We start from the raw sequence: 18,675 nt of genomic DNA, 5'->3' as shown, positions 1-18,675 counted from the left end.
AATTCATTCCAGTCGACATGCAGCACATTACAGAGTGGGTACGCGATATGACTGAAGAGGGATGGGGAAGGAAATGGGCAGTGCCCTTTTCAAAATTGGAGGGGCGTTCAGGAAGTAATGCAGCACTTCTTATTCTTGCCAGTTTCGGTTGAAAAAATACAGTTTTTTAGGGTCATCATGGAATATTCCCGCTTCAACGTCTGTGGTTTCACGAAGTTCCGATATGTGGTGTTGGTATACGTAGACTTCAAAATGGCCTCTGTAAAGGCGGTGCGTTCCAGGCAGATAGCGGTCATTGAGTTTCTTTTTGCGAAAAACTAGACCATCGCAGATGGTAAACAAGAGAACGGGCTGTCGTTGGGCGAGGCGTTTGTCATCATTGCAACGAGGTCGCGCATACCTGTCCAGTTTCCCACGTGTCGGCCGGTCGCACACAGCTGTGACTCCTGCAATGTTGGAACGTGCGGACACTCTCATTCGAGGTGATCGATGGATCACGGTCAAGCACGTCACAGCTCAAATTCTCCTTCTCCATGACAACACAACGCCTCACGCAAGTTTGTGCACCCAAGAGGAACTCACAAAACTTCATTGCACTGTTCTCTCACATCCGCCCCACAGCCCGGATCTCGCGCCTTTCGACTTCCATTTGATTAGCCCAATTAAGGAGGCTCTCCGCGGGAAGCAGTATGTATGATGGAAAGGCAATTAATGCAGTAAGATGTTGGCTCCGACGTCGACTAGTAGAGTCGTACCATGCAGACATACACGCCCTGCCAGTAAGGCGGCGTAACGCCATCGCATTAAGCGGAGATTGTGCTGAAAAATAGAGTTTTGTAGCGAAAACAGTGGGGAATAATATGACGCATTAACTCCTCCAGAACAGATCATGAAGGCCCAATGGTATCGACCGGCCGCCGTGTCATTCTCAGCCCACAGGCGTCACTGGATGCGGATATGGAGGAGCATGTGGTCAGCACGCTGATCTCCAGGCCGTATGTCAGTTTTCGAGATCGGAGCCTCTGCTTCTCAATCAAGTAGCTCCTCAGTTTGCCTCACAAGGGCTGAGTCCACCCTGCTTTCCAACAGCGCTCGGCAGACCGGATGGTCACCCATGCAAGTGCTAGCCCAGCCCGACAGCGCTTAACTTCGGTGATCTGACGGGAACCGGTGTTACCACTGCGGCAGGGCCGTTGGCAATATGGTGTATTGGAATCCTGAGAAAATCATACTCCTTTCAGAAAAGAAAATGTGTTGCATTACTTATTGAACGCCCGTCGTAACAATGACCTTAAGGGATTTAAGAATATCACGGAAATCCTACATAAATGTCCAGGTGGGGTTTATACATCTACATTTACAAATACACTCCGCAAGGCACTATACAGCGCGTGGCGGAGAGTACACCGTGCCAATAAAAATCTACTTTCTTTCCTGTTACATTCGCGTTTTCCCCCTGTACGAGCCCTAATCTCTTTTATCATATCGTCATGATTCCACGCTTCATACACGATGGCGACAGCACTGTCGTTTTCGGATTCACGTTCTCTGATTTACGCTACAGTGTTCCGCGACAACTGCGCCACCCTTCCTCCAAGGATTCTCATTTCCATTCCCCAGCATTGCTGTTACACTTTCGTACGCTATACCTACCGGTTACGATCCTAGCATTACGTCTCTGAGTTCGTTCGATATCTTTCTTCATGCCTACTTGAAGAAGGTTCCAAGTATTGGAACAATATTCCTGAATTGTTCATCTTATACATGATTTTTCGTTACACATGTTCTGCATTTTCCCAGAAACCTTCCAATAAATGTAAGACTTCCATTTTCTTCCCCTAATTCTGATTTGTCGTCATCGTCTCATCCTGTAACGCTACCTAGTATTACGCCTAATACTTCTACGATGTGACATGATCAATACGTGCTCCAGTAATCTAGTAATCCGATATAATCGTGTTCTTTCTCTTTCTTATAAGAATTTATTTATTTAATCGTATGGCTAGGCCCCCCCGTCGGGCAGGCCGTTCGCCAGGTGCCCGTCTTTCAATTTGACGCCACTTCGGCGACCCGCAGTCGATGAGGATGACAGGATGATGATGAGGGAAGCACAACACCCAGTCCCTGGGCGGAGAAAATTCCCCGACCCAGCCTGGAATCGAACCCGGGCCCAGAGGATTGACAATCCATCACGCTGACCATTCAGCTACGTGTGGTGGACCTTATAAGAATGATCTTACATCAATCCGCATTTCGAAAGAATTACTTTTCATTACACCTATTGGAAATGTTGTCCAAGATTTTCTGCAATTCTTTACAACAGTTCAATAAGGTTTCTTTCCTGTACTCAACAGCATAGCCAGTGAACAACAGCCTTATAGTGATGCTAGTTCTATTTGATAAACCGCGTCCGCAGTTCGTGGTCTCACAGTCGCGTTCTCGCTTCCCGAGGATGGAGTCCCGGGTTCGATTCCCGGCGGGGTCAGGGATTTTCAGCTGCCTCGAGGTGACTGGGTGTTTGTGTTGTCCTCATCATTTCATCGTCAATCATGAAAGTGGCGAGATTGGACTGAGAAAAGGTTGGGATTTTGTATGGACGCTGATAACCACGCAGTTGAGCGCCCCACAAACCAAACATCATGATAAATCGTTACCTGTATTGCTTGGCTTGAGGCACACTTGAATTAAATCACAGTCCTACCGAAACCGCATCTAGTGCCTGAGGTACTGTGTCTACCCTCTGCAATGCACCTCGTAGTTGTTTGCAAAGTATAGTCGTAGAGGTACAGTAATTAAAAGTATCCAGACACCCCTACTTAATTCGTAATTGATCACCAGACGTCACGAGAGGCAGACCAGCCAGTAAAGAGGCGAGAAATATTGTGTTGTCAGCTGAGTAGCAGTAACAGCAGAATAGGTCGTTCAGGAGAGGTCGGTGACTTCCAACGTGGAGTAGGCACTGGTTGTCACCTGAGTAACAAGTCCACCGGGGGCATTTCAACCCTACTAAAGCTGCCCAAGTTCACTATTGGCACTGTGATTGTGAAGTGCAAACGCGAAGGAACAATCACAGCTAAAGCAAGACCAGATAGTCCTTTTGTACTAACGGACACGAACCGTGGATCATTGAGGAGGGTAGTTATAAAAAGTTACCTGAAATCACCAGAAGGAATCACTTGTGACTTCCAGAGTCCTGTCACCAACCCAGCTTTCACAGTGACTGTGTATCAATGGTACGCGACACTTGAGGTGGTGTAAAGAGCGACGCCACTGGCCAGCGGATGACTGAAAAGGAGTGATTTGAAGTGATGAATCACATTGTACCCTGTGGCAATGCGATGGAACGATTGTGTTTTCCGAAAGCCTGGAGAACGTTACCTGCCAGCACCTATAGTGCCAACACTGAAGTATGGAGGATGTGGTGTTAAGTTACGGGGGTGACTTTCATGCTTGGGGGGTGGTCCCCTTATTGTGCCTAAAACACACTTAAGGATGTGAACACGTGTTACAGCACTGTGTACTGCGTACATAGAGGAACACGCTCTGTCATAAAGCATGACCTGTGAGGCAACGGTCTGCGGACTATAGCATTCCTGAAATTGACTGAGCTACCCAAAGTCCTTATCTGTTCCCAATAAAACACCTTTGGGACGAGTCAGAGCGTCGATCTCACTCTCGCGTGGTGGCCCAGTGGTTGGCACAGTCCGCTCGCATTCGGGAGGACGACGGTTCAAATACGCGTCCGGCCATCCTGATTTAGGTTTCCCTTGAATTCCTTTAATCGCTTCAAGCAATTGCCGGGATAGTTCCTTTGGAAGGGCACGGCCGACTTCCTTCCCCATTCTTCCCTAATCTGATGGGACCGTTGACCTCGCTGTTTCGTCCCTCCCCAAATCAACCAACAACCAACTCGATCTCACTCCAGAACGCAGTGTCCAACATTACTACCTTCACTGTTTTCGGCTTTTAGGAAGAATGGGCAGCCATTCCTCCACAGACATTCAGACATCTCATTGAAATTGTCCCCAGCGGGCTTCAAACCGTCAGGAAAACAAAGGAAGTAGGTTACAGTACACTTGTTCGCCCACTGCTTGAATACTGCTCACCGGTATGGGATCCGTACAAGATAGGGTCTATAGAATAGATAGAGAAAATCCAACGGAGAGCAGCGCGCTTCGTTACAGGATCATTTAGTAATCGCGAAAGCGTTACGGAGATGATAGATAAACTCCAGTGGAAGACTCTGCAAGAGAGATGCTTAGTAGCTAGGTACGGGCTTTTGTTGAAGTTTCGAGAACATACCTTCACCGAGGAAACAAGCAATATATTGCTCCCTCCTACGTATATCTCGCGAAGAGACCATGAGGATAAAATCAGAGAGATTAGAGCCCACACAGAGGCATACCGACAATCTCTCTTTCCACCAACAATACGAGACTGGAATAGAAGGGAGAACCGATAGAGGTACTCAAGGTACCCTCCGCCCCACAGCGTCAGGTGGCTTGCGGAGTATGGATGTGATGTAGATGTAGAAAGGCGATGGGTGGACACTTCCAATATTAATGTTTACTAACATGTGCCCTGATTCTTTTGATAATATAATTTAGATCTTAGGGTGTATGGTTAATTCCCTCGGTGTTTCGGACGTCGATATCAAATTTTGCAAGTCGGAACAGCTGGTTCTGTTTCAAGCAGCTGAAGGATTCTCCTCTTCGTTTTGGTCCTACCACTAAGAAAAAACTGAAAAAAACTCACGGCCGTACTGGGCACCGGATCTCCCACGCGGCTGCCACACATACTAACCGCTCACCCGCACGTGCGGACTGACCGCAGTAGCTGGCCACAATTTGTAGTCAGTGGGCCCTTAGTTTTGAGAGTGACCTCGTAAATGTCGTTGGTGGTGATGAGTTGCAGTAAGCACAGTAGCCGGACGTACGGGCCGGCGCCCGCCACAGGAGGGAGCTGACCGCGCATCGTGGGCGTGTCGCAGGTAGCTGCACTGCCCCGTGGTGGTTGCCCCGACGTGAAATATGCGCCATTGTTTCCGGGTGGCCGCGACCTCCAGACGTAATATGCCCCTCACACAGACTAGACGGCCGCTCTTGCCTTCATGTTCGCTTGTCGCTCCGGTACGTTTGCCCGGGGAGTGTATCCAATTTGCCTTTGACGTACATGACACAGACTCGTATGGTAATGCCGGCTGGTAGACTCTGAGGAGATGGTCAAACGCCAGTTTAGAAAGCACATCTACATTTGCGCGGGTCGACTTCTTCCTAAGCCGTGTGCCTGTGTTGTATCTTACGGGGACCTGGACTTCATGGTCTGTGTTTTTTACTAGTATTTTGAAACAGAATAATACAAAACTTTAAGAAATACTGAAGTATTCTTTTACCAAATAATTAGTTTATTGTGACGTCAGTGTGATAAAATTTTAAATACTGTGTTCATAATGGAGTGAAAATTGATTTTTATCTCGCGCAATGAATTATGTGTAATTTTAATTTTATTTATTTTTAAAACTGTAAATATTCGTTTATTCAAAATCGTATATGTCCGAAAGTTCTTCACCGATTGCTGTGAAATTTTGACTCAAATCTGCATTTGAATACGGGCATGTTCTTATGTACGTACTGTGGCGCCATGTGGTTTATATATATATACAGTATATGGCGTTTTTATGTATATACTGTGATGCAATGTTGTTAGCAAATAGGAAAGTTGTGCTTATGAATGGGTTATCGGACTATGTTTAGAATACTACAACAGACTTTGGGAGAGAGGGGAGAGGAGAAAACGGATGTAGAAAGGGGGTAGGAGGTGATGGACAAAAAGAGGGAGAGAGAAGAGAGAGAAGGGCAGGAGGAAATGGAGAGAGAGAGAGAGAGAGAGGAGAGGAGAAAATGAACAGAGAGAGGGAGAGTAGGAAATGGAAAGTGACAGGGGGCGAGGGAGAAGGAGATCAGGACGTATATCAAATTCCCATACATATAGGAACGCGTGTTTTCTGTTTTCTTTTTTTTCTCTCTTTTTCTTTCATTGAACCAGACTCAGATAATGCAACTAGTGACCGGCAGTAGCTGCTCCAAAGTAAAAAAATCAAAAGAAATCCTTTTAAATATTAACTTGTTAAAAGAATAAAGCAGGAATATTTACCACTTTATTATTTTGTATAAGTTAAAAATAATTTTTAGAAGTCAATTTTTTCTTCTAGTAATTTAAGAACATATGATACGCTCCAGTTTAAAATATTTAAGACGTTGTTGAATAATCTAGTTCACTGTGCAGGCAAGCACTGTATTACTATTCAAGCAAAATTCTGTTTTCGTAGCTTTAATACTGCATGAGGTAATGATATCTAAGTGAGCAAAATCGTTAATTATCGGAAACTGAAACTAAGGATTTTCATGTCATTTTCTTCTTAATGATAACATGTCGGAGCATTACAGCTCCACCATTTCGTTGATTCTGAATGTAATTTTCATCTTCTGTAGTTTTATTTCCTTTCTTTGTTATTCTAGCCTCTTTTGTCAAGCTTTCAAAGGTTCTGCAGTGACACGTTGCCTGTCCACTCGTAGGTACCCATTTTCCGTGCTGTCGTCAGTTTTGATGCCTAGTCTGCTCATGGTTTTTGATCTGCTTGTTCTCTATCGTGAAAACATATTATGGCATCCTCGACACCAATCTGAAAAGTTGACATGCCAACATAAACAGTTTTTGGCAAGCACTTCCAAATGCAGCTATTGAAGCCTTCATTTGGATTCTGCGTTTTGCCAAGAGAACGTGTTTTCACGAGTTTAGGATCTGACAGATCCCTGTATATTGGTTTTAGTTCTACCATAACAGTTTCCGGTCTGGGTTGCGCATGTGTATGTTTTTGTCCATTTACTTCACACCTGTTGTACTTAGCAATTCCTTTTGGCAACACAGTTGTGTTGATTACGGTAAAATTTGCTTCTGTAATGTAACTTCTTAGTTTTTGCCATTTTGCGATGCACAATCGTTGGACTACGCTTGAAACAGTTACAACAACAAGTTTACAATACGAAGGAGCGTGCAAAACTCAAGTAAACTGAAGTAAGCTATTTGGATCGAAATAAATTCCTGCTCGCAGTACAGTCGATTCATCTTCAAGGATATCACAAAAGCGAGTTTCAATGGAAATATTGGACCCAAAACTAAATAGCGAGACATTTTAGGCAAGGTTTTGTGTTTGACAGTAGTGTGGTAGCTGGGCATTTAAAGAAAACGCGCCGCACCTGCTTTAAAAAGGTGTTTAAGCGCGAAAATGGTGAAGTAATATACATAAAGCACATATTCTTAGAATTACGAAGAATCACAGAATTTTATTAAATGAAAAACAGAACTTCCGTAAGTGTAATCTGCTAGGGTTCCTCCTTAAGCAATTCCACTCTGGGGGATTGCAAAGCAAATGCGTACTTCAGGGTCTCACTCCATGTATGCCACTGAAGAAAACGTTTCTTAGTAATCGATCTCAGCTCACCGTTCAACGGCGATCCATCGTAAGAAACGATGGCAACATGGAACATACGTCAATGAGGTGAGAAACGATTGGTATGGCGGTCAGTCGAAAATAAATGCACAACAGTTTTTTCAAAAGTCCAATTTTTATTCTAAATTTTTGTTATTCACTGAGGTCACATAAACATTCTTCCCGGTTATATTCAAATTTAATTCGCTGTCGTAGCACTCCGTCAAGTAGACTGATACGTTTGATGTTAGTCTGAAGTTACGTGGTGTTACAGACTTCCTGTGTTGTGAGAACAAGACGGTGACAAAACATTCACGAGAGATTGAAGAAGGCGTACAGGAATGACGCTAATGATAGCAGTACAGTTAGTCGTTGGGCAGGTAGATTATCTCGGGATCTCTAGCGCAGCGGCACTGAAAACACTCCACACTGCACATACAATGTTCAGTATATTCACAACCTGATTTACGCAGACAAACATTTTATGAACTGTCATTGCGGGTGGGAGTATGACAACCGACTGTATGCAGAATATTGAGACAGTTATAGCTGAAAAAGATTTGCATCAGATGGTTTCCGAGAACATTGACAGATGCTACCAAAAAAATATGGAAGACAGCGAACTTTTGGAACAGTACGAGAATTCTGGGGATGATAACCTTGTAAGAATCGTGTGATAAGCGATAAAATCATATGGTATCACTTCGAAGCGGGGACGGAACGGCAATCGGTGGAAGTGCACCATCTAACTGGCCGAAGAAGATGAAATTCAAAAGTGTACTTTCAATAGGAAAAGTGATGGTTATTGGATCTTTCGATTCAAAGGGACTGTTGCTTGTGGACTTCATGCCACTTCTGACGCGTCTCTGGCAATCCTTCAGAACTATTACGCTATGATGTGTCGCCTTCGGCAACATCGACAAAAACACCGTATTTTGCTGTTGCATCAATGATAATGCCCAGCAATGTGACAGTGAGAAAACCACCACCGAGATCAGAAAGCCTGGGTGAATAACACTGAAACAACCATCCTAAAGCCCTCATTTGGCACCGTCTGGTTACCAGCTCTTCGGTAAACATCACGGAACGAGATTTGAAGATGATAACTACCTTGAGAAGGCTGCTGAGCAGTGCCTCGGACGTGCTAGTCTTGACTTGTACCGTGGAGGTGTATGTATCTTACTTAGTTCCACGGTGGCGTACAGCTGTTGAAAGGGATGGAGGTTATTGAAAACTAACATTTTGTCTCTAAAAACTGTATCGGCACACTGTAAATAAATCAACTGTCTGGAAACTAAACTAGAAAAAAAAAACACTGTGCATTTATTTTGGAGTGATTTTCGTACTACCCACAATAGAGAGAGAGAGAGAGAGAGAGAGAGAGAGAGAGAGAGAGAGAGAGAGACGCATAATTTTTTCGCTTCAAATAACTTTATGACTAACGAAAGACATTTGTAACCTCTTTGTACTTGGACAAATAGTGACCACGGGAACAGAAGCAAAGAGGAGCGCGATTCGACAACTTCTTTAATTTCAGAGAACAGGCATCATTTTTTAAATGGAATTATTGTATTTTACCACTTTTTCTAATCTATGTTGCCTGTTATGGTCAAAATTCATTTTCTTAGCAGTCATTTGAGCTTATAGCCCCTTCTCTTCGGATGTTTCGCCTGAGTAACCAGTTCTCTTATTAGCTGTAAGGTATTTTCTACATTGCGAAATATATAAAGCGTGAACCGATAAAATTTCGGAGGTAGTTCAGGGATGTTTTTCTAAGTATTTGGGTATTTCCTGTGGTTGCTTAGAAAGTAATTGAATTTATTTTGTTTTCTGACACCTATTTATCTTTGTACTTGTATACTGGAAACGTCTGCACAGTACTGGAAGTGTCGGTTGTATGCGTTGCGTGTTTTGTTTGGAAACCAATTTGTTCCATTCACTCACAATACTTTCTGTTGACAAGAGTTACGCTCACGTTATTCTTAGTCCTCAAGCTTGCATTCTGCAGTGCTCAGTTCAGTCTCGCGTTTCTTTTTCCTGCAGTGTTAGTTGTACGTCAACAGTGATACACAGCAGTACTGTGGATAGCTTTACTGATGAAGAGTTGGCCGATATGCGCCTTGTGTATGGGTTCACTGAATGCAATGGAAGAGCGACACAACGACGCTACTGCCGAGCTGTTTCCGCAACGCTTATAACCACATCGTTGTATTGTAATTAGTGTGTCAGTACTCTTCATTACATTGAAAACAATGTAGACAACTTAACGCTATTCTTTGCGTTGTGTAAAATTGGAAATATATGAACACTCACATATCGATAGTAACAATCTGAGGGCCAAACATGGGAGCGCGATTCTAAGCATTGTTGTGAGACGAGGTCCGTCTGCGAGAGTGGAACTGGTAGGGTCGGTCGAGAGCTAGGAGACAGAAGACGTGTCATGCTTCCCTCACGTCATTGATGGCAGATTTACCACACTCAAGGCCTGGTTTCATTTACACACATTAAAAAAAGTTTTCCATCACCACGGTTCCCAAAACTCCTGAAGATAGACGTTGCCTGTGGATATTGCATCGCAGACACAGTCCATTTGACTGTTCAGAGATGTCATTAAACCCGCCCAAAGGTGTTAAACAACCATGCATGAGCGGCGCCTATTAGACGGAGGGGGTCTGAAAGCCCATCAGTTCCAGTCATTCCACCAGGAAGGAGGTACACGGTTCGTGTTATTTGTAGTTCAACCGTACCTAGACCGCGGTTCGATCGCATCCGCATTGTTACTTTGTGCCAGGAAGAGGGAAGTGTCCAGGCGTCTCGGAGTGAACCAAAGCTATGTTTTTCGGACACGAAGGAGATACAGAGAGACAGGAACTGTCGATGACATGCCTCGCTCAGGCCGCCCAAGGGATACTACTGCAGTGGATGACCGATGCCTACGGATTATGGCTCGGAGGAACCCTGACAGCAACGCCACCATGTTGAATGATGCTTTTCGTGCAGCCTCAGGACATCGTGTTATGACTCAAACTGTGCGCAATAGGCTGCATGATGCACAACTTCACTGCCGACATCCATGGCAAGGTCCATCTTTGCAACCACGACACCATGCAGCATGGTACAGATGGGCCCAACAACATGCCGAATGGACCGCTCAGGATTTGCATCACGTTATCTTCACCGATGAGTGTCGCATGTACCTTCAACCAGACAATCGTCGGTCAGGCTGAACGCCTTAGACACACTGTCCAGCGAGTGCAGCAAGGTGGAGGTTCCCTACTGTGTTGGGGTGGCATTATGTGGGGCCGACGTACGCTACTGGTGGTCATGGAAGGCTGTACGATACGTGTATGCCATCCTCCGACCGATAGTGCAACCATATCGGCTGCATATTGGCGAGGCATTCCTCTTCACGGACGACATTTCGCGCCACCATCGTGCACATCTTGTGAATGACTTCCTTCAGGATAACAACATCGCTCGACTAGGGCGGCCAGCATGTTCTCCAGACATGAACCCTATCGAATAGGCTTTGGATGCATTGAAAAGGGGTGTTTATGGACGACGTGACCCACCAACCACTCTGAGGGATCTACGCCTAATCGTCGTTGAGGAGTGGGACAATCTGGACCAACAGTGCCTTGATGAACTTATGGACAGTATGCCACGACGAATACAGGCATCCATCAATGCAAGAAGACGTGCTAATGGGTATTAGAGGTACCGGTCTGTACAGCAGTCTGGACCATCACCTCTGAAGGTCTCGCTGTGTGGTGGTACAACATGCAATATGTGGCTTTCATGATCAATAAAAAGGGCGGAAATGATGTTTATGTTGATCTCTATTCCAATTTTCTGTACAGGTTCCGGAACTCTCTGAACCGAGGTGATGCAAAACTTTTTTTGATGTGTATATACAGCCAGGAGAGATTTAAATGGCTTAACTACGCTTGAAGATGGAATTCACGGTAAAATTCGCAAGCATAGCCCAAAAGCAATTGCAGGGTTAAGCTCGTGAGTATTAGTCCGAGGTTGCAATAATCCCATGTTTTGCTTGTCCTCGAAATAATAATAATAATTATTGTCCAAATTTAATTAATAAACTTGCTGTGATTATTAAATGTTAATGTAACTTCGTAATTGAAATAAATTGTTTATCCTGCTTATTGATACCTATGTCATTGTCTATTACTGGATACAATGATTTCTGAAATTTTAAATCGACTTAATTTATGAAATCCCTTCTCACAAGTTATTTAGTAGTTAACAGGACACAAGCAAACTCCTTTTTATTAAATTCATTCTTAGTAACAATAAGCTTTAGCCGCTGCTTTTGCATGCTGCTGCGAATTGCTGTAAACCACATGGAAAAAGGCAGTCATCTAAAGAGGGGAGTGCAAAACTTAGGGCCTAAACAGACACACTGACAGACCACAATATGTCATGCACTCTAATCCAGTAATTTCCGTTGCGACAATGGATGAGACGTGGATGCCATTTTTCAATCCAGAAACAAAGCGCCAGTCAGCTCAATGGAAGCACACAGATTCACCGCCACCAAAAAAATTTCGGGTAACCGCAGTGCTGAAAAAATGATGGTGTCCATGTTCTGGGACAGCGAGGGCGTAATCCTTACCCATTGCGTTCCAAGGGGCACTACGGTAACAGGTGCATCCTACGAAAATGTTTTGAAGAACAAATTCCTTCCTGCACTGCAACAAAAACGTCCGGGAAGGGCTGCGCGTGTGCTGTTTCACCAAGACAACGCACGCGCACATCGAGCTAACGTTACGCAACAGTTTCTTCGTGATAACAACTTTGAAGTGATTCCTCATGCTCCCTACTCACCTGACCTGGCTACTAGTGACTATTGGCTTTTTCCAACAATGAAAGATACTCTCCGTGGCCGCACATTCACCAGCCGTGCTGCTATTGCCTCAGCGATTTTCCAGTGGTCAAAACAGACTCCTAAATAAGCTTTCGCCGCTGCCATGGAATCATGGCGTCAGCGTTGTGAAAAATGTGTACGTCTGCAGGGCGATTACGTCGAGAAGTAACGCCAGTTTCATCGATTTCGGGTGAGTAGTTAATTAGAAAAAAAATCGGGGGCCTTAGAACTTGAATGCACCTCGTATAGAGATAAATAAACAGGCAGAATACGGCACACGCTCGGCAACGCCTATAGAAGACGACAAGGGTCTGGTGCAGTTGTTAGATCGGTTACAGCTGCTGCAATGGCAAGTTATCAAGATTTAAGTCAGTATGAACGCGGTGCTATAGTCGGCGCATGAGTGACGGGCAGAAGTGCAACCCTTCCGCAAATCCCGCACTACTTCAGACATTAGTAGAGTCAATGCCACGTCGTGTTGTGTCACTTCTGCGTGCTCCCGGGGGCCTTACACAATATTAGGCAGGTGTACCAGTTTGTTTGGCTCTTCAATGTAATAGTTATATTATTACGCAGTAACCAGCCGTCGAAGACCACGGGTCCTATATACCAAAATATTCAGAACATATACCCGAACAGCATTCGAAAATTTGCCTGTGGGGTTCGGGTTGACCCTGTATTTCGCAGTTTTTATTACTGGCTCGACGAGTTCATGGCGAGCTATTTGCAAGAAGCGGATGCGCATTAAAAATATGTATATATAACTAGATTTCAAAGACTGTATATAATTATTAAATAACGATTTTCCTTTACGAGACTGTAGCTATTAGAAGAGAGCCTACACGACTTACACGATCATCTCATCTTTTCCTCTATGTCTATTTCCAAGTGATAAATGAATAACCTGGAATCTTAAATTCTTCAATTGTGTGAGCATGTTGTCCGTAATTGCTTTATAATTCTTGAGGGTATTTTCGTAAACAGAAAAATAATGACACAAATACTGAAAAAAGTAATCAAGCCACACCAGCACATACACAAATTCACACATAAAATAGGTAACATATTCACAAAACAAAACATAAACTCTACTTATAAAAGAAACAACTCAATACATAAGCACATCCCAAAACTGAAATCAAAACCAGACAGACACCAATAATTTGGCATCCATCAGCTCAGTTGCAGAGATTGTGAAAAGACATACATTGGAATGATTGGCGGGACATTCGACAAAAGATATAAAGAACACGTCAGAACATTTAAATCCGATACAAACCGTTCAACATTTGCAGATCATCTAAAATAAGAACACCATAGACCAAGTAATATTGAAAAAGATATGAACATCATAAGAATCAGTAAAGACCTACAACTCCTCCCTGTCCAAGAAAATTTTCATGTACACAAAGCATTAACACAAAATAAACACTCAGTGACCAAATAAATATTGAAAACCAGACTCTACGTAAAATAAGTGGTGAAATTACATGAAAAAGGAAAGAGCCTTTTCCATCTTTCACCCTCCCCCACTCTCCCACCAAACCCCCACCCCTCCCAGTTTCATTATATTTCTTGCTCCTCACTTTCTCCGCTCATCATGGGTTCACCTTCCCTTTAAAAAACTCCATTGCTATTCCTTCTGTACTCTTACACAGTATATGAACGCACAGCAACACAATTAAATGGAATTACACACACAGAATAGACAAAAAAAGTGTATAAGTGGAACACAAACTATTGGCAAGGTTATGTTGGCAACACTACAAAACACAAGCCATAATACATACAGTAGAAAAACAAAAAATTGTGTTGTGTAAAGCATAAAAAATGCATAGCGCTGCAGTGCAGCTAAACAATAGACCACAACTACCATTGTCTAAAGAAGCAAGATATCAACGATGTGCTAGCAAACGGCATTTCCCGATGTAAGTGAGAAATCAAGCGGAAATAATCGTAAGTAAAAACCAGCATATCGTTAACGAACAATTTTTCGATCTTAAAGCAATTCAAAATGTAAATAACTTAATTACAGACCACTAATGATGCTTTACCTCAATAAACGAAATGCGTCTGGTGAAAAAAAAAAAAAACACGCATTTCTTGCAGTTGCAACGACAGAACGAAAATACCCTCAAGACTTGGATCCTTGACTTGGTCGTAGCATATAACAGCGTATATCGTGGTCGGTTACTAGCTTGCTTTAATCGGAGATATACCACCAAACTGTGTGAAAGAAACCTAATTATAGTATTTAGCACTGACAATATTAAGCACCAACTTGGGAAAATATGTGATTTATTCACCTTAACATGTTTCAGGACTACGTTAGGCAACCTCAAAAGTATAAAGCCAGCGGCAAACATGCATTGTCAAACATATAACACTCTTCTTTGACAAGATACGTCTGCTGCTTGCTTTTTACTGTTAAGAATTCTTAGAACTTGATAATGGGGTAAAATACTCCCGGAACATATTGAAAATAAATCACATATTTTCGACAACTGGTACGTAATATTCCCAGTACTGATTCCTGATACAGTTATACTTTGGATTCACAACAGATAAGTACTTATTCTGATTGGGCTATTTGTGAACAATGTCTTTGGTAGACGATATTTTAATATGTTGGTAATGTGAAGGCGGTTAATTTGCGTCACAAAAGCCAAGCGAGACAGACGAGGGCGCTCAGAACGACGAAGATGGCGATGGAAATTGCAAAAAAGGAAAGCGAGAAGAACAAAGCCGCACGCATCGTGTGTGGTCGCCCCGGAAACGACGCCTCTGGGCTGGAAGTTGTTTTTATACTTCCGGGAAAGAGAGCTGCCGGCTGTGAACTCAGCCGCAGGTGTGGGCTGGACCGCGTTTCCAGGAGGCACGCAACGGACCGGTCCTAAAGCGTGTCAGCGTCACCGCCGGTAGGCACCATCGTTGTGTTCTCTCTTGATGGTGGATATTTGCCTTGTATATTGTCCCTGTTCCTACTCTGAAGAAAGTTTTGGTGAGACAATTAATTGACTCACCGAATCTCAGACCCTGGATGACGCAACAGAGCAAAAGGTGTATGATGTAGTGAGGTGTGTCTGCCTGGTACTGTACATACAATTCCAAGAAGACCTCGTAACTTTATTGCGATCAGATCACAATGTCCTTCTACAGGGAACAAACGTGAAATTATGTGCCGTTAATATTGTAGACGATTCGATTCGAATAATACCACAAGAGTTAAATGGCAGTGCCAGTATTACAGGAAGGTTTCTAGATCCCCGGTTCAATACACAGATACACAGAGGTTCAAATGGTTCAAATGGCTCTGAGCACTATGGGACTCAACTGCTGAGGTCATTAGTCCCCTAGAACTTAGAACTAGTTAAACCTAACTAACCTAAGGACATCACAAACATCCATGCCCGAGGCAGGATTCGAACCTGCGACCGTAGTGGTCTTGCGGTTCCAGACTGCAGCGCCTTTAACCGCACGGCCACTTCGGCCGGCCGATACACAGAGGAAAATTTAAAAAAAAAAAATGGGAAAGCTGGTGACAACGGAGAGCAACCTAATTTAATTCGCTTGTTCAGACCTACGCTTCCTGATAAACTCTCAGAATTTCAAGAAATGCACGACAACTTTGCTGTATTGGAATTCAAACATTTATTCCTACGGGTTTCGGTTCTAAACGGTCGTCCAGGGAAACAGAAAAACAATACAACTTTAACATGCCATACAACATGTCACAGGTGAATGGCATGATCCAGTTGAAGTTAGAAGACGTACCAAACACTCACAGCAAGTCAATGTGGCTCGCTCAGCTGAGACAGACAGAGAAGAGAATACAGTCTGTCTGTCTCAACTGACTCAGCCGCATTGACCTATTGTGAGCGCTTTGTGTTTGTTCTAACATAAACTGGAATATATCCTTCATGTGTGCCTTTTGGTACGACACGTAAAAGACGTATTGAAACTTCCTGGCAGATCAACGCCGTGTGCCGGACCGAGACCCGTAAGCGGGACCTTTGCCTTCCGTGGGCAAGTGCTATACCGTCTGAGCTACCCAAGCACGACTCACAACCTCTCCTCACAGCTTTACTTCTGCCAGTACCTCGTCTCCTACCTTCCAAACCCTCACAGAAGCGCTCCTGCGGACTTTGCAGAACTAGCACTCCTGAAAGAAAGGATGTTGCGGAGATATGGCTTAACCACGCCCTGAGGGATGTCTCCAGAATGAAATTTTCACTCTGTAGCGGAGTGTGCGCTGATATGAAACTTCCTAGCAAATTTAAACTGTGTGCCGGATCGAGATCGAACTCGGGATCTTTGCCTTTCACGGGCAGGTGGTCTACCATCTGAGCTACCCAGGGTGACGGTTTGGAAGGTAGCAGACGGGGTACTGCCGGAAGTAAAGCTGTGAAGACAAGTCGTGAGTCATTCTTCGGTACCTCAGATGGTTACGGCACGATAGCTCAGCTGTTCGGTCAGAGAGCTGGCTGGTCTCTGTAATAAAAAAACCTGAGTGAACTGAATTAACAACGAACTTCAACGGATGTCATGTGGCGTCCGCTACGAGCAAATACAACGAACAATAAGGAACAAAATGTAAAAAAAAAGATGGTAGAGTACTTGCCCGCGAAAGACAAAAATCCTGAGTTCGAGTCTCGATCCGGCACACAGTTTTAATCTGCCAAGAAGTTTCATATCATACAGTAAAGTTGTCTCCTTCCTTAAAATGTTAGGTATTTGCCTTTACGTCCTCCCGTTGAGTGCCTTCCTCGTTTGTGGTTAGTTTCTATTTGACGTCTCCACCTTTTTCTTGGTCTGCCTATTTCTTTTCCCTCTCTGGTCTGTAATTCATTATTATTTTTGACATTCTATTTTCATTTATCAGGGTGAGGTGATCTCGGCATTTTTCCTGCTTTTTCGCCACACTTATTAACAGCATGCTGGTGTTATCCATGAGGATGGATAACACGAGGGCGTTACAAAGTCGTCGCATAATATGTCTAGAGGCGATAGATCATGCCATGGGGAACTTCTTTTGTTAGAGAGAAGTGTTCGTTGATGCTTCCCGGCGACGCTGGATGTCCCTTTGTATTGGTTACGGCCCTGAGTGGCGGCAAGCGTAGGCACTCAGCTGTATGCCTACACCTTGTGTGTTGCCTGTAATCCGCTCATCTGCTCCGTATCAAAGGGAACAGACCCAGTAAATTTAAAGTTCCTGATTCGCTTCTAAGATATGTTTCTCCGCTTACACAAACTCTTGCTTCAGGTTTCCTAGTTGAGAACACTATCAGTTTGCTGTGATAGGTAGCAGGCAGCACAAGTGACTAGTAGACCCTGCTAGTTCGATGGAATGTCGTCGTCCCATGGCCGGTAAATGAAATAAAAAGCCTCCTAGCGTCACCGGGAAACATCAGCGAACATTTACTGTGTAACAAAATGTTGGTCACCATGACGTGATTTATCACCCCTAGAAGTTTGATCCACGGACTTTAAAGCACCCTATAGATTTTAACTATCTGCACGTATTTATGTCCTTCATTGTTAATTAAATTCACAGATAATAATTTTATGTCATTTTTGGATTTCTTGCTAGGATAATCTGTTTCTGTTCAAATGTGCAAGGCGAGTATGCTGCTGTTGTCTTTAAAAAACTTGTAATGGTCGATGATAAAACCCAATATTCAATATAGGTTCTATAAAGCTGATACATTCACCAAACTGTTTACATGTGTCTAACGACAGAGTTAAAATTGTTACTACACCACTGCTCAATGAGATGTTGCAATACAACTACTTCGAAACAGTCTCAGAAACGACCACCTGGATTGGAAAGCAAGCACCGTAAACTGTCGTTACACCATCTCCGACGGTTTCTATCATCTCCTCCATAAACAAAACCGGTAGTTGTCTAAAGTTAAAAAGGAGAAGGACTTCAGCAAAAATCCACAAGCTTCCTTTGGAGCAAATCGAATTTATTGTCTTCTGTCAGCCATCGCCGAGTCGGCCTCATTGATATCAAACGCTACATAAAGCTATAGACCGATCCACGATCGATGGCGGTTCGCGCATGTCGAGGCACGGTTGAGGAATGCATTGTTGACGATTTCAAGCGACAGTTGTGGTACGCGCATGCGCGTGCTTTTCGCTTGAAGAAAGCGTATATCCTGCAATTTGTGTCTCTCCTCTGCATGTGCAGAATGTATTACTTACCTGCCGGCCGCGGTTGCCGAGCGGTTCTAGGCGCTTCAGTTCGGAACCACGCGACTGCTACGGTCGCAGGTTCGCATCCTGCCTCGGGCATGGA

At 43.9% G+C, this 18,675-nt stretch overlaps 1 protein-coding gene and 1 pseudogene across 1 annotated transcript in view; both read right to left on the bottom strand.

The window, feature by feature from the left end:
* The window catches only part of LOC124796347 (laminin subunit gamma-1), a 1,176,638-nt gene that overhangs the window by 490,244 nt on the left and 667,719 nt on the right, over positions 1-18,675 (bottom strand). The window lies entirely within an intron of this gene.
* Positions 1,081-1,198, bottom strand: LOC124796761 (annotated as a pseudogene).

The sequence above is a fragment of the Schistocerca piceifrons genome, chromosome 4 (assembly GCF_021461385.2).
Source record: "Schistocerca piceifrons isolate TAMUIC-IGC-003096 chromosome 4, iqSchPice1.1, whole genome shotgun sequence".
Lineage (NCBI taxonomy): Eukaryota > Metazoa > Arthropoda > Insecta > Orthoptera > Acrididae > Schistocerca > Schistocerca piceifrons.
Note: the sequence above shows the minus strand (reverse complement) of the source record. Positions and strands in the feature narration are given on the sequence as shown.